The sequence below is a fragment of the Bison bison genome, unplaced genomic scaffold (assembly GCF_000754665.1).
Source record: "Bison bison bison isolate TAMUID 2011002044 unplaced genomic scaffold, Bison_UMD1.0 scf7180017864475, whole genome shotgun sequence".
Classification (NCBI taxonomy): Eukaryota; Metazoa; Chordata; class Mammalia; order Artiodactyla; family Bovidae; genus Bison; species Bison bison.
The window spans coordinates 2,815,962-2,832,392 of NW_011495036.1; positions in this window are offsets into that span (position 1 = coordinate 2,815,962).

The following is a 16,431-nucleotide window of genomic DNA, read 5'->3' on the forward strand; positions in this document are numbered from 1 at the left end:
GGGGGGGGGGGGGTTGTTTGGAAGTCAAGAGACCAGAGTTAACCAGCAGATTCAATTAACCAGAACCGTGGTCGGCCAGCCATCTGCTTGGCCAAGGTTTTTTCCTACCTTCCAGCTTTAAAGGGCTTCCCTGGAGGTTCAGCTGGTAAAGAATCTGCCTTCAATGCAGGAGACCCAGATTTGATCCCTTGGTCGGGATGATCCCCTGAAGGAGGGAATGGCTACCTACTCCAGTATTCTTGCCTGGAGGATCCCATAGAGGAGCCTGGCAGGTTACAGTCCATGGGGTCACAAAGAGTCGGACACAACTGAGCAGCGAACACTTTCATTTTCCTGCTTTGAAATGATGCTCTTTGAAACGATGTACCCAGGAGTTACTCTGCAGAGCGAAAGGACCGATTTTGTCTATTTAGCAAAACAGGGGCCTAGATTGAGGGTGACTGGGCTATTTGCTCTATAAGGAAGAAAGGATGCAACGCTTTAGTAGTTTAACCACATTTCTCACTTCTCCTCTTTCCATTTGATCAGTTGCCATGGGTCCCGTATGTCCTGGAAGCGTGTGAGTTGTAAGAAAGCCGAACGAGCCTTGTGCTCAGTAAGGAACGGCCCCTTTACTAGTTCATGTGTTAAAACAATCATGAAGTGCATGGGCTGCCATAGAAATATCATGTAGAAGCAATTGCTTATGGGTTATGGGGCAATAACATTTCTTCCATTTCCCATGTCTGTTATATTATTTGTTTCATCATATTTATTGTTAGGAGTTCTAAAGCAATTGTTTCCTGGAATCTGTGCAGCTTTAAGATTCTGGGTACAGACATGCTTTACTGGCTTAGGAATGGAGTCATGCAATTCTCCAAAGCCAGTGGCCAGAAGTTGAAATCATGGCCAGTAAGAGCAACTCCCCAAAGAACAGAAATACTATGCACACACCCTTGGTAACTGAGGTAGTGGATTTTAAAAGTGATAAAAATTTTTTAAATATTTGGAAGTTTTGCAATCATCCATGCCTTAAGCCATGTACTTGATATCTATGACTATTTGGCTACAGGTATTGTTAATAACTCTTTTGACTCTGTCATTCTGAGACCTATGTTGTCAGAGCCGGAGTTTCCACTAAGAAGGTTGGCCAGTGAGATCCAGATTTTTCAGATAAAGTCCACCTCATCCATCCATTGACACGTTCACTGAACAAACACTTTCTGAATTCTCAATACTGAGAAAGCCCCCAAAACTGGTGATTCTTTTTTTTTTTTTTAGGAACATGTGGTAATTAAGTGTCAAATGCAACTGCTTGGCAAAAATTATTGGCTCTCTTTGCTCTGAAGAAATAGAGCACTTGTCTGGGAATTACAGAGGACTCTGGGCAGAGAGTGTGGGGGAGATCAAGTCTCAGTCGTAGGTATAAGCAGTCCAGCTCTCAACCCAGGACTTGTAGAATATGTTTCTCTTTATGCTCAATCTCTCAGTTGTGCCATACTCTTTGCAACCCCAGGACTGCAGCACGCCAGGCTCCTCTGTACATGGAATTCTTCAGGCAAGGATACTGGAGTGGGTTGCCATTTCCTTCTCCAGGGACTCTTTCCAACTCAGGGATTGAACCAGTATCTCCTGCGTCTTCTGCATTGGCAGGCAGATTCTTTACCACTGAGCCACCAGGGAAGGCCAGACTAGGTTATGCAAGGCATTGTGACCTCTTTCTTGCTCTCCCCCGTGGTTCATTGGCTCTCGCGGAAGCCAACTGCCATGCCGTAAGGATGTTCAAACAGCCCTATGGAGAAGCCCATGGGTAAGAAACTGAGATCTCCTGCCCATAGCTTTGTGAGTGAGCCACCTCGGAAGTGGATCCTTAGGCCCAGTCGGCCCTTAGATGACTGTAGGCCCAGCTGATACCTTGACCCTAATCTCATGAGAGACTCTGAGCCACAAGCACCCAGCTGGTCCACTTCCAAATTCCTGACCCACAGAAACTATAACATAATAAACGTCTATTGTTTTAAACCACAGTTTTGAGGTCATTTGCTGTATGTATAGCAACAGATCATTAAAACAACAAGCTATTTCAGAATCTCCCACTCAAAAGAAAACACATTATTTTGTGCTTTGATAGCATTTGAAACTCTCTTATCTAATCAGGATCCCACACCACCCTGGGACAAGATGAATAAGGTCTGATCCCAATGACCACACCCTTGGGATTACCATCTGTCTCTTTTTAAGAGCTTCTTCAGAGTTACCAAGGAGCCCCAGTTCAATGTCTGTCAGTGAGCTGAGAATCTGACTCACAAACCAATCCAGATAGGTAAATTTCAACTTTAGTTTCATTAGCCAGCTCAGTTCTATCTTCTGGGTGTGATCACTTCCATGCTTTCTCTCAGATTCCCTTTCTCTTATCTCCTTTGGCTGCTATTCCTCACAAGTACTGCCCAATGTTTCCTGGCTTCTGCCCAAGCTAAGTCTTCCCTCCCACCGTTTCCTTACCTCTTTATTTAAACAGTGTTCACATTCCTTGTCTAATGGTCGTCTGGGCCTTCCAATTGTCAACTACAAATTGGCACTTGCCATCTACCTCTACAAGGATTAAACCACATGCTGCTGCGGCTGTTGACCTTCAACACTCCCTGAAGGGAGTTCGGGGTGGAAAGCAGAAATGAGACACTTGTACTTGGGGAAAAAGTTGGCAGAGTAGGTCTTCAAGTAGTTAGATATTTTCAGGGGCTGATTTTATGAGCCCAATTCTAGCTTCAGCTCGTACCTAGAAAAACACTGAAGCAGCAACCTAAAGCAAAAATATGTGCTTGAATGCAGGTCCTACCCACCCCTTCACCAGAATCACACACACACTGACCTTCCCCTCGCCTCTTTGGAGCAGTCTCAGAGCTACCTGAGGTGCTGTCTCCTGTACCGCAGTCCTTGTTTTGCCCCAAATGAAAGGTAAGTTTCAACTCTCATGTTGTGCATTTTTTAAAAAAAAGTCAAAACTAATACAATTATGTAAAGTTTAAAAATAAAATAAAATTTAAAAAAATAAAAAATAAAAAAGTCAGAACAATCTTCAAAATCCTCATACCAGTTTCTCCCCTCACTTGGGAGACCCAGATAACAGCCGGCTGCTCACCCACGATCCCCACCATGCCTGGTTCTTGCCAGGACACTCACTGCTACGCCCACAGGCCAGATGTTTGTATCAGTCAGAAGCAGAAAACTACGTTGCGGTAACAAATGAGCCCAAAGTGTCAGTGGATTAAAAAACTTTGCTTTTGTTTGTTTGTCCCCTTCACTCAGGCTACATGTCCATCACTGATTGGCTGGGACATGGGCTTCTCTCTGTCTCACAGACCGAGGATGAACGAGGCTCCATCTTGATGTTTCCATGATTGGCAAGGCAGGAAAAGGGTATGTTGAAATAACATATTTGTTCCTAAAGCTTCTCCCTGGAGGTGAAATGAGCTTCTCTGACCACATTTCATTTGCCAAAGCAAGTCATATGGCCACAGCTAACTTCAAAGGAAGTAGAAAAAAAAAGAAATGTAACCCTAAGAAGTGCCTGGAAAACCAAGAATTGCGGACATTTGATGTATCAGTGGCGTCTGCCACAATGCTTTTGATCCATGGCCCATCCAACCCCTTTGTAAGCCCTCTGGTTCTGCAAACAATCGGGTAAGATTCTTTTACTTGCAATAGACAGAAATATAGTTCAAGTTGGCCTCAGAAAAAACAAATTCATTGGCTTAATAGAACTGCAAGTCCCAATGGGAGCTGAATCTAGCTTTAGGGGAAACTCGTTCCAGATATTCAGGCAACGTTGTCAGAAGCTGGTTTCCATCTCTTGGTTCTGCTTTCATCTGTGTTGGTTTCCGTCTCAGACAGGGTCTCCCAAGGATGGAAGCTCCAGGTTTACAATGGGTAGAGAGGCTCTTTCTTGGGAAATTTGGCGAGGGCCTCAGGACTGGCGCTCAAGCTGGCTGGCTGGTTTGGGTCAAGGACCATACATCCCAAATGGCTCACTCTGTTTGAACAGCTGTGACCTCTTGTTATCCAGGATGATGTCACAATCTAAATCATGTGACCTCACTTTTCCTACCAGCCCTTCCCACTGTGGCCTCCATTCCACCAGAACCCAGCTCAGCCTTGCTCTGGGTCAGCCGTGGTAGCAGTCAGAGAAGCACAGTGTCTCCAGCTCATCAAGTCCTGGACAACAGGGATGAAGCCAAGAACCTGAGGGTGATCTTTTCCTATTTAGCAGGTACTGCATTTCCTCAGGGTATCAGGAGCAGATAGATTCAAATATAAGCCCCAAGTCTTTTAGAAAACCAAGTCCAAGAAAAATTTAAAAAAACCCATCACTCTGATGAAAATTCATGCCCCTCACTCTTCTAGCATTTTAAGATGGAGACAGAATTCTCCTTGGAAAATAAGCAAATCATTAGGATGGAGAGATAGTGCTGGTCCAGTTTTAGCCACTTATACCCGTGGGGTCATTGCTTCTGTTAAGCCTATGGCCCATGTGAAAGCTCCAGCATAACTAACACTTTCTATAAAAGGAGGAATATGGAACATCTCCTTCAACCTCAGACTTATGAGCTGGACAAATGGCAAGAATTTAGAAATGACTTTCAAGTGGATGGTTTATTAGCCTCTGGAAAGGGAAGACGGTTGTTTGAAGCCAGTGGGAGTTCAATAAGGGCCAATTGGGGAAGATTACTTTCATTTCCTTGTTTTGACAGGGAACTCGGGCTCACACAGCTGAAGCCATCTGTAGACATAATATATCTGGATCGAAACAACATTTTGGGGAAAGTTTCTCATGATCTCCTCTGGATTTGTAAGCTGGGGCATCACCCTGGATGGGGACGGGATTAATGGGTACTCCAAAAAGGGGCTGATGGCTCTCAAATTAGCGGGTAACCCCAGCTTTCCAAAGGGTTCTATCATTTATACTCCACAGTGAAATACTTCCATCCATCATTTAGATGACACTGATGGCACTCTGGGCATTATTATTAATAATGTTAATATTTCTTATTAATGAAAACAGTGACAAGGGCAACCACAACTCCCGGTAACTGTCTTGAATGCTCACGGCATCCTGGGCACTGTGCCCGAAGCTCCATGGGGATTAAATCATGCACTATAATCCAGGAAAGCAGGAGCCCTGAGGAAACAAATGCTGGTGCTGGGCGGGGGAAGGGGAGGCATGGGGAGGACAGCTAAGTTTCTTTCATATTCAAGGGGGTCCCATCTAAGGGGGAGGGCCTCAGCAGCTGGAGGCTCACTGCAGATGTCACAGCAGCCTCTCCCTGGGAGCGCTCGTCCTGACCCAGGAAAAGTCTGCCTGGTTTTAGGAAGAGCTCCCAGCCCTGAAGCTCTCTTGGGAGTCCCTTGGGCTGCAAGATCAAACCAGTCCATCCTAAAGGAAATAAACCCTGACTATGCACTGGAAGGTCGGATGTTGAAGCTGAAGCTTCAATACTTTGGCCACCTGATGTGAAGAGCCAACTCATTGGAAAAGACCCTGATGCTGGGGAGGACTGAAGGCAGGAGAAGGAGACGACAGAGGATGAGATGGTTCGATGGCATCACCTACTCAATGGACATGAGTTTGAGCAAACTCCAGGAGATGGTGAAGGCTGGATGGTGAAGGTTGAGGCAAAGCCTGTCGTGCTGCAATTCATGAGATCTCAAAGAGCTGGACATGAGTTAGCGACTGAACAACAACAATGGTTTTTCCAGTAGTCAACCACAGATGTGAGAGCTGGACCAAAAAAAAGGCTGAGCATGGAAGAATTCATGCTTTTGAATTGTAGTGCTGGAGAGGACTCTTGAGAGTCTCTTGGACTGCAAGGAGACCAAACCAGTCAATCCTAAAGGAAATCAACCCTGATTATTCATTGGAAACACTGATGCTGACGCTGAAGCTCCAATCTTTTGACCACCTGATGCAAAGAGCCAATTGATTGGAAAAGCCCCTGATGCTGGGAAAGACTGAGGGCAAAAGCAGAAGAGGGTGGCAGAGGATGAGATGGTTGGATGGCATCACCAACTCAGTGGACATGAATTTGAGCAAACCCTGGGAGATAGTGGAGGACAGGGAAGCCTGGCATGCTGCAGTCCATGGGACTGCAAAGAGTCGGACACAACTGAGAGGCTGAACAACCCACTCCTGGGGACCGGGACTTGGCAAGTATAGGCTGGTGTCAGAGCCTGCTACAGAAGCTGAGCCTCAGAGCAGCACCTCATCCCAGGGAGAGCACGGGCTGCAGGCTGAACAGTCACAGGCACAGGCAGGGGAGCCTGAGCTGAAGGGCGGCAGCTGGACGGCCCCAGCCCCAGGTGGTTCCTCAAGGATGCTGGGCTTGGGCTGTTGGAGTGAGTCCTGACCCCACACCCTGATGTCAGGGGAGGATGTAAGCTTCGTGTCTGTTAAACCCTCATGGTTCTCTGCAAGAAAGAGGAAACATGATTGCAAGTTAGGTAAGTATTCATTTACACTTGAAAAGAAATCATGAGTGAGTGAGTGAAGTCTCTCAGTCATGTCCGACTCTTTGCGACCCCATAGACTATAGCCTACCAGGCTCCTCCGTCCATGGAATTTTCCAGGCAAGAGTACTGGAGTGGATTGCCATTTCCTTCTCCAATGGCAAATCACAAATTTTGAAAAGCTGATACATAATACATAAGTTACAAAATCCAAGAAAGCAACTTGCTTTATGACTCTTGGAATTACAGTTAATATATTTTATTAACTGCCTACCCTCACTCTATCATACAATCCCGTTCCATTTGGCTGCATATTCTTTAATCACTTCTGTATTCAATAATAATTCTGAATTATTGCTTTTTACAGAGAGACTAGCAGTCAACTCAGTCCTTCCTTTGGCAGTGTTGGTCAAAATTAGTTTTATATTTGCTCTGGGTACATGTCTTTCAGCTCTGCAACCTGTTGTTGGTGATGGGACGTTAGGGGACAAATACTAGAAACCCAGGTAAACTGGAGAATTGTTGAGCTTGGAAAAGTAGTTGTTGAAATTCCTTCCTATTCAATTTCAGGGCATTTCTGCGTTTCTAGCCCTCGGGATTCTCTGTGTTGGTGACACTGGTACTCAGTTTGCCGCAACCCAGATGTTAGCATGTTCCATATGCAGCTAGTGGGTGATAGGAGGAGTCACAGAAGCTGTACCTAAACCTGGATGGTGACCAACAGCATAACTGTACATGGAACTGGATCCAACCCACAGGCAGCTACCCCAAGACCTGGAACTAATCAGTTTCCCAGCTCAACTTGCCCTGATATGGATCTTCAAATTCCCCGGGCCCTCTCCTCCACCAGCTGCAGGAGAATGAAGAGGAAGTTGGATGGAAAAGAGATGGTGGGCTTAACCAGTAGTGATCCACATACATCACTCTGCAAAATGCACACAACAGATTCCCACGGGGACACATGGCTAGGCTCGTCTCAGTGCCCTTAAACTGAGGCTGTGTCCTCTTCATAATCAATCCTGCCAACGGGCTTGGGGGCACTCGTGGGTGCAGCCCCGGCCCGGGGAGGGCATGGTGAGGGTGCTCAGCCCAGTGTCTGGGGAGATGGGCAGATGCTGGGACTGGTTGCTTGCAGGTGTGGGGTGGAGGGGAGCCCTGCCAGGCAGGGCTGGTCTTGATCACATCTGAGGTCTCTACCACCCCTAAGACATGAGATGCCCTGTAAAATCCATTCCCTGACCTCTAGAGCTGAGCAGTGCACATAGAATCCAGCCCTCCATTGATTACAGTTCTCCAACATTTGAAGAGAGAATGGAGCCTTGAGCTCTTGAGGATGCTGTGCATCAAATCACAAATGGCCCTCCATTCACTCTGTGCCAATCAGGGCATCAGCAGACAGGGACCCCCACAGGGTCTCCTGTGGAACCAGGAGGGTTCCAGCTCTGAGACCCTGACAGTCTTGGATGCCCATCCACGGAACAGCGCCAACCCTCCAAACAGGGGAATAGAGAGGGTGGAAGGACATGGCTCACATTTATTTTTCACTCTGTTGAAAAGTGAGCAAGTTTAGATGCCATGAGTGAAGAGCCCAGAGAGAGGGAGGGTGCAGACGCAGGAGGGACTGGGATATGAGGGAGCAGGACCTAGAGGAGCAAGGGTTCTTGTCTAGAGGAGATCGGGCTTCCTTAGCTTTTGAGAATGTGTTAGTTGCTCAGTCGTATCTGACTATTTTGTGATCCCATGAACTGTAGCCCGCCAGGCATGTCAGTCAATGGAACTCTGGCAAGAATACTGGAGTGGGTAGCCATTCCCTTTTCCAGGGGTTCTTCCCGACACAGATTGAACCCACGGTCTCCTCTATTGCAGGCAGATTCTTTACCATCTGAGCCAACAAGGAAGTCCTTATTTTGTTCTAATTTTGGCTTCAGAAGAACGACCACCATTGGAGCCAATGCCCAATTTCCTAAGTTCACACATGGAAACATATGTTTTGTCAATGGAGCTACAACTTGGGTTAAAGATATACTAACTCTGCGAGCTCATTTGTCACCAATGTATCAACGATAGATTTATTTACTTACCTACCTTTTCCCCCAAATGATTTTAGGTGATGTTCGCAAAATGGATTTGTGAATCAGGGGAAAATGAATACAAAAGTATGCGCTAGGACTGGGAACATCACAGTTGGGGAGAATCAAGGTGGCAGAAAAACAATATAGACCCAAAGGTATTAGCCTGATTGAAGAAGGTGCAAATTTGGATCCGATGGTCCTAATAGCCAAAGCAAAAACACAAACATGAATCGGTTATCAGATCTCAGTGTTCTTGAAAAGAAAACAAATGAGTCCCTTACAGAGGCAAAATGTCTCCTGGTGTGTGTGTGTGTGTGTGTGTGTGTGTGCACGTGCGCGCATGCGTGTGTGTGACTGTACATGTGTGTGCCTGTGTGTGCACTGCCATTTCTTACATCAGGCTTCTTAAGTGATTTGAACACTTAAGAACGCACAGCGTCCTCAAGAGCTCAAGGCTCTTTCTTCTGACCCCACTGTGCATATGCAGAGAGTCTGATGGTGCAAATCCATGGCAGCGAAGGGAACGAGACGATAAGACACACCTCACGCAGAAAACTCTGGAACCCATGGAAGCCTAGATGAACTCTGTGCCCTTTCGCAACAGGAATGTGGATAAGAGTTGCGGTGGATGTGGATAATTGTCTTTGAAAGTGCACCAAAACTGGTGTTATGGGTTGAGGGCAGACTCAGGTATCTCGGAGAGTTTATCAGATGGTCATGTGGCATGTCTGTTTTGGGGAACTGAGACTTTCAACCAAAATTTTCCTGTAGAAGGAAACTGAAGGGACGGGAGATTAGGAAAACGTTAAGAATGAGTGGGTTTCCCAAAGTTTTGTTCCATACAGAACACTGGAGTAAGTTTTTAGCTGGGAATTTTTTTGTGGTAGGATTCTCATCATGGCCAAAGGGGGAAAAAACCTAAGTAATATTCCCATAACACCATTTTGATGCTGTATGATTTCTCAGTGAAGCCAGCAAGAGGAAATCATTGCCAAATGTACCCTTCCATTGCCCTCTACCATGACATTTTTTGGAGAAGTTCTGCTGGAATGAAGATTGGAGTTAAGACAAGTTGATATCACACTCTGATCTCTGGCAATAGTTACCCAGCAGGACTGGGTTCCCCACTGACTCCCAACTCATGACGGTACAGCTATGAGGCCCATGTACGAGGAGCCTGTCTGAAGCTTTCCCAGGCAGGAGGGTGGGCAGTCAGCGCTGCCCAAAGCCATTTTAATTATAAGGTCCTATTTTATACCATGTGAAATTAGAGCTTGATTTGCCCAGATTCATGCAACCGTGTTTAATACAGATCAGAAAATCAATCCGGAATATTCATTGGAAGGACTGATGCTGAAGCTGAAGCTCCAATCCTTTGGCCACCTGATGTGAAGAACTGACTCATTGGAAAAGCCCCTGGTGCTGGGAAATATTGAAGACATGAAGAGAAGGGGATGACAGAGGATGAGATGGTTGGATGGCATCACCGACTCATTGGACATGAGTTTGAGCAAACACCGAGAGATAGTGAAGGACAGGGACGCCTGGCCTGCTGCAGTCCATGAGGTCACAGAGCTGGACATGACTCAGCAACTGAACAGCAACAAAGGCATGAATAAATCTTGGAATCCGCTGAGCGTGCACACTGCTTACCCTGCAGCTTGGCTGGGTCCTCAGTCAAAGCCTGGACACAGGTCCCTGAGGGCTAGAAACGTCGTATTGTTTATTGACAATTCTTTAAAAGCGTCCTGAGTGTAGGCAGGCTGAGACAGAACTGCCAGAACCATGTTGAAACCCTGCGATCTTGACCCTCGGTTCAGATGCTTCACTTGTTTTCTCTGTGACGAAGGTGCTTTGTAGCCAGTCTTTGCTCAAAGCATTCATTACGGGTTTGACATTTATCCCAACAGCATTTTTAACAGTTACGTTTAATTCATTCTTCTTCTCCCTTTCATATTTCCTTGAAAAACAATGAACCATCTCCATCTTTTCAGATGAAATAGTTGCCCATGATTTTGGAAGACAGCAGGTTTTGCGCCGAGTTTAGAAGCTCACTTGACTCCTATTATGCCTTATTTGGGTCAGCTTCCTGAGCTGCCAGGATTATCTAGAAGCATATCACGGGCAATTTGCATGACTTGTCCAGGGACCCACTGTAATGCCTGCAGCTCATTTTCATAATGTCCTACTCACTAGAGCTTGCACCCTAAGCAAGTCCCCTCAGTTAACTGAGACCGCACTGTATGGTGTGCCCAGCATGCCTGTCCCCGGGGGCTGGGATGAAGAGGTGGGCATGACTGACACTGACTGCCATTAACGTGGGAAACATAGAATTGGCTCTGCCTGTGTCTCACTACAGCTTATCAGGTTGTGGGCTGAACTGTGTCCCCTGCAAAGGGCACCTCTGAGACCTAACCCCTGCACCTCCGAATATGACTTAATTTGGAAATAGGGTCTTCATAGAGGTAGCCAAGTTCAAATGGTGAGCCCTGATCCAGGTGGCTTATATGACTGCAGTTCTTGTGAAAAGGAGATATCTGGACCCAGAGACAGACTCACACAGAGGCAGGACTATGTGGAGAGAGCCACAGGGAGGATGCTATGATGGACGGGACGACCAGAATGATGCTGCCACAAGCTAAGCAAATCTGCAGACACCAGAAGCTGGAAGAAGCCAGAAAGGATCCTTCCTTTAGATTTCAGAGGGAACCCAGCCCCGCCAGCACCTGGATTTTGGACTTCAGCCTCCAGAGCTGTGGGATGATAACTTTCTGTGGTTCTAAGCTCCCTGATTTGTGGAACTTTGTTACAGTAATCTTAGGAAATGAATACTCTAAGCGATATTGTAGTTTCTATTTTAGAGTTGAGGAAACTGAGTCTCGGGATTTCTCCAAGCTATCTCAACTGGTGTCATGGGATGAACTGAAGTATCTTCATCTTTAGAGTTCTCCAGTGCCTCTCACCCAGGAGGCAAGGATGTTGCCTACTTCTGACAGCCATCGTGCACACCAGCAACCTGCTTTTGGAAAATGGTGGTGATAAATATAAGCTTCCACATGCCTGATATCAATGCACACAAAGCGCTTTTCTGTATATTTCACCATTTGTCTGGCTCACTAACTTGGATGCTGTGAACAGGTAGAATGGCATGATTATAATGATGAAAGCCCTTCCTAGAGACATTGGTCCCCCATTTTAGCCAAAATATAAGAAATGGATGCACTTAACATCTGGGCTTCCCTGGTGGCTCAGAGGTTAAAGCGTCTGCTCGTGATGTGGGAGACCCGGCTTCAATCCTTGGGTCGGGAAGATCCCCTGGAGAAGGAAATGGCAACCCACTCTAGTACTCTTGCCTGGAGAATCCCATGGACGGAGGAGCCTGGTTGGCTACAGTCCACGGGGTCGCAAAGAGTCGGACACCACTGAGCGACTTCACTTTCACTTTAACATCTACCTGGGAGGATGTGGCAAAAACAGGCAGATGTGTCATTTAGAGACGAGAGGAAGAGTCCCTGAGCAGAGCGGGGTGGCCGGGGGTGGGGGGATGAGTCTGCCTGATGGGCTACAGGCGTCAGAAGGTGGCATCTCAGTGATTGGCTCTGAGTGCAAGATTGTGCGAGCAGGGCAACTTGTCAGCATCACTTCTGATTAAAGCCCAGAAAAGTTTGGGTTCAGGTACTCCTGTGATCTCTGACTCCAGGCAGCAGGCAGGGCTCTGAGGAAGAGATCAGCGTTGTAGAAACAGCAGAGCACGTTCCCTCACTGTGTTATATTTCCTGCAGCTTCTTGATCACGGCCACCATCTGCATAATGTAGGCACTCTTAATCCATATTCTGGTAATTGTGACCATAGATCACAGAAATTCATTCACATGGCACATAAGATAAGAGATGAAGAAACTGCTTCATGCATGCAAATCGAAACTGCTTGTATTCCTGAATATAATGATGGGGAAAAAAACCCGTGAGTTTCCAGATGTGCTCACGAGCGATTTTCAAGACATACAGTCACTCGGTAATGCATTCTGATGAATTTTTCAGAGATGAAATATGCCTTTGATTAAGGAAGGTTTTCCCCCCCTTTATGATAAGTCCTGTGTGCATGGGGGTACTCATTTAGTCAGGATGTCGTATGCAAAATGAAAGGATAAAACCTTCACTTTGATTTATGATCATGGTTATTAATTTCTGATGCAGCTTTTGGGTTTGGATTATTTGGGGGTGGAGAGATTTGGCAACGTCTGTGAGGAGCCAGAGAGATTTACTGGTATAAACATCACAGCAGAGGTCTAGCTGTAAATAACACAACTTCTAAAAGAAGTATTAAATCCCATGTTATTAGTAGGAAGAAACTTTAAAAAATAAGCTGATGCAGACTGTGATGTCTGCACAGGTAACTTCTGAGAGAAACCCCACGTGCAGGACACTTTCCTTATTTCCCATGAGAGCCGTGATTCCAAACCCTTTTGTCTGGGCTCGGGTGTTTCCTGGATCCTGGTGCAGTCAGCTAGTTAAGACTGGTTAATTTTCCTAATGATCATGAATCATAGGTTATAACTTCCATAGGCTATTTTTAATTCCCTTTTGTGCAAATGCACAGTATGGGCTAGCTGTACCAAAGTGCCAACTTTGGGTGCAGGGGGAATTCATACCCTTTTTAGCCTGGGCATTTCAAGTGGCACCTTGTTGGTGGCTTGAGCAAACAGCCTCAAGGTAGGGTGGGCATGTCAAGCTGGCCTGGCAGGAGGGAGTTTGCAGCTGGAGCATGGAGGCGAGGGGTCACTTGGTACCCAGTGTCCACTCACAAGGTCTGTGCTTCTCGAGACGGTTCTGACTGATAGCCGTGACCAAGGGAAGGACCTGGCCTGGGGTTCTCTGGGCAGAACTTGGGATGGGGTCATGATTCCAAAGAAGTCCAAAGAAGGCTCAGAGGCCAGGTCTGGTTCCTAGCAGTGGGTTTGGCTGCTTGTTTGGGATTGAGCTTAGTAGACGGAATCCAGAACCATGGGGGAGACCTTGGGATGGGGCAGGGGGCTTGAGGTGGAAGCCAAGATGTAAGACATCTTATAGGTGCAGAAAAGCCTAGTTGGATGGTGGCGCAGTAGGGGTGGGGGTGGGGAGGGGAGGGAAAGGAGCCCACAGTTTGGCAGTGGGGGATGCTCTTCCCTCGTTGTTCAGGATGTGAGATTCTCCCTACCCCACGTAGACTCCAATGCACCAGCAGAGTGCCAGGAGAGACCTGTGCATAGGTGGGTAAGAGTCCATGTCCTCCTGCTCATGGGGATTTATGGAGAAGCCAGGAGCGCTGTTCCCAGAGAAATGACAAGAGCTGGGGTGAGTGAAGCGCCAGCAGCCGCCTTCAGCCATTCTCTCCACACCCCACGCCCCGAGGCGCCCCCGCTAACATCTGCTCCCACTCCTCTGTGCCCTGCCCTCCCCTGACACGTCACCCTGATGGGGATGGAGAATGTTCACCCCTTCTCCTTAGCCAGATAGTGTCCTTAGCGTCCCTGCCTGGGCTTGTTTATCTGATATTTCCCAGGAAATCATCACGTGGGATTGTCTTTGATCAGATGTGAACCAGGGCTGGGCTGGGAGAAGGGACACAAGACTGTAGAAGCTGGTGCATCTGAGAAGAGAGGACAGAGGACCAAGCTGAACCTCTTGGAATTAGCTGAGAGCATCTGCCAGAGAAACAGCAGGAGCAAGCAGAGACAGGCGGCTTTCAGGCTGCCCGGCTCCCTGTTTCCACCCACCGATCCTCTTCTGAGGTCCTGGCAGGGAGAACAGAGCTTCCTCTCTGCCCTCCTCTGAGCTGTTTGTCCGGAGGAATGATTGCCCCCCACCCCCCCACCTAAGAGGTGAAGCAGTGTGGTTCTTGCTGCGAACCCAGCCTGTCAGGCCCATGGGAGCATCTCTGTACACACAGGCACAGACCCGCCTCCTGGGAAATGCTCGTGTGGATCCGATCCTCAAATGAGAAAGAAAGACTGAGGAGCAAGGAGAGAAACTTTTCAACCATTTCATGCGATCAATCATCAAATGACTGTGTGCCCCCACTCCCCACCTAGAGAAATTAAATTTAATGAAACAACTGGTTCAAGTTACAGCATTTAGGCAAAGCAGATTTTTGATGAATTTTTCGAAGGAGCCAATGAGTCATAGCAATCATACTTCAGTCAAAATTCTTAAACCAGTGCACAATCACAAAAGAAGCTTAAGCAACTGACTTTTAATGGTTTAAGCTGAGACACGAGAAGACAAATATATTTAGTGGATTCTTTTGCTTTTTTTTTTCTTCCCCAAGTCTAAGCAGCATAATCAGTTTGGAATGCTTGGTGGTAATTAAGATTTGTGGAAGGCTGAATTTTAGAAATATGGATGTTCTGTGAGAAATTCGGGGCCAGAGAACATTGGTGGGGATGAAGGAATCCTCAGGCCCTAGGGGCCAGCCTGTTGTTTTCTGAAGCTCCCTGATGCCCTTGTGAAGGCTTGGGGAATGTCTTCTGGATGATTCCTTCACTGCAACCACACTGGCAAAGGCCGGACAGGCCACAGGAGCTGCGGGAGGTGTCAGAAGGGTTCACAGTGCCAGTAAATGGGCTCCAGATGGGCAGGTTGACCCACTCAGACCTCCCGTCCTCCTCGGAACAGTGTCTCCATCACTCCTTCCAAACCACACACGGGCAGGATGCACCTAGACTCTAGGAAGACTTCCAGGAGCTTAATTCTGACCCCTCCACCAGATAACTCCCTTCTCGTCTCCTTGTTTGTGGATAACTGAGCAGACAAGGGGCCTTTCCAGGTAGGAAAAAGTGGTAAAGCACCTTCCAATGCAGGAGATGCAAGAGACATGAGTTGAATTCCTGAATCAAGAAGATCCCCTGGAGAAGGAAATAGCAACTCACTCCAGTATTCTTGCCTGGAGAATTCCATGGACAGAGGAGCCTGGCGGGCTATACTCCATGGGGTCACAAAAAGTCAGACACAGCTGAGCACATGTGGGAGCAGACAAGGGAGACAGGAGCAGCTCTCAGCTTCCCCACCTCTCCTTTTGTCCTTGGATTCCATCCTGCCAGCGTTGTGAAGCTCCTCTGAAACCATGTCTCCCACCCAACCATCCACCCTGTTTGCTTGGACAAGCTCCCCCCCATCTCTCTGGGGCCAGAGGAGGCTTCACCCTCCCTGCTTTGCCTCTATCACCCAGAGTCCTCCTGGTTCTCCCCCTCCCAGATCCCCATGGCTGGCATCTCCAGGAAGCCTGCTTTGATGGGGGAGATGCTCGCCTCGCCACAACATCCCCCCATCCCACGAGGTGAGGCTGTGTTGCAGATCATAGGCTGGTCCTATTGGTGCCTGTCAGAGACACGTGCTCTGGGCATCCTGGACCACATGCAACCTGGCCGAAGGTTCTTCACTCCTCGGGACGCAGAAGTACCCTGAGTCTGGGGACTGTGCCAAAACCACAGGAGGAGTCAGCTCCTTCTGATGAAGTTATCTGCTTTCTCAGGAACATCAAAGAAGTGCCAGAAACTTAGAGTGAGATCAGTGGCTTTGGAGATGTCTAATTTGGCCACGGGACAGAGTCACCCAGCTTGTCAAGGACAAACAATTTTGAGGTATCTCCTCTGAGAACAGCTCTTTACTTCTTTTTTCTCCTCTAATATATAAAGCAGCTTTCAGGTCACAGAAGACCCTGCTACATCTCAAGAACAGAATAGAATAGAATCAGAATTAGGTGTCAGTGCAGAGATGGACACAGAGGTCAACCCAGCATGGGAGTCTTGGGAGGTACCTGGACATAGACCAGGCACAGGTGGGAACCTGAGTCAGGCAGCGTGGTGTAACTCAGGTGTTTCAAATTGCCCACACCTGTCTT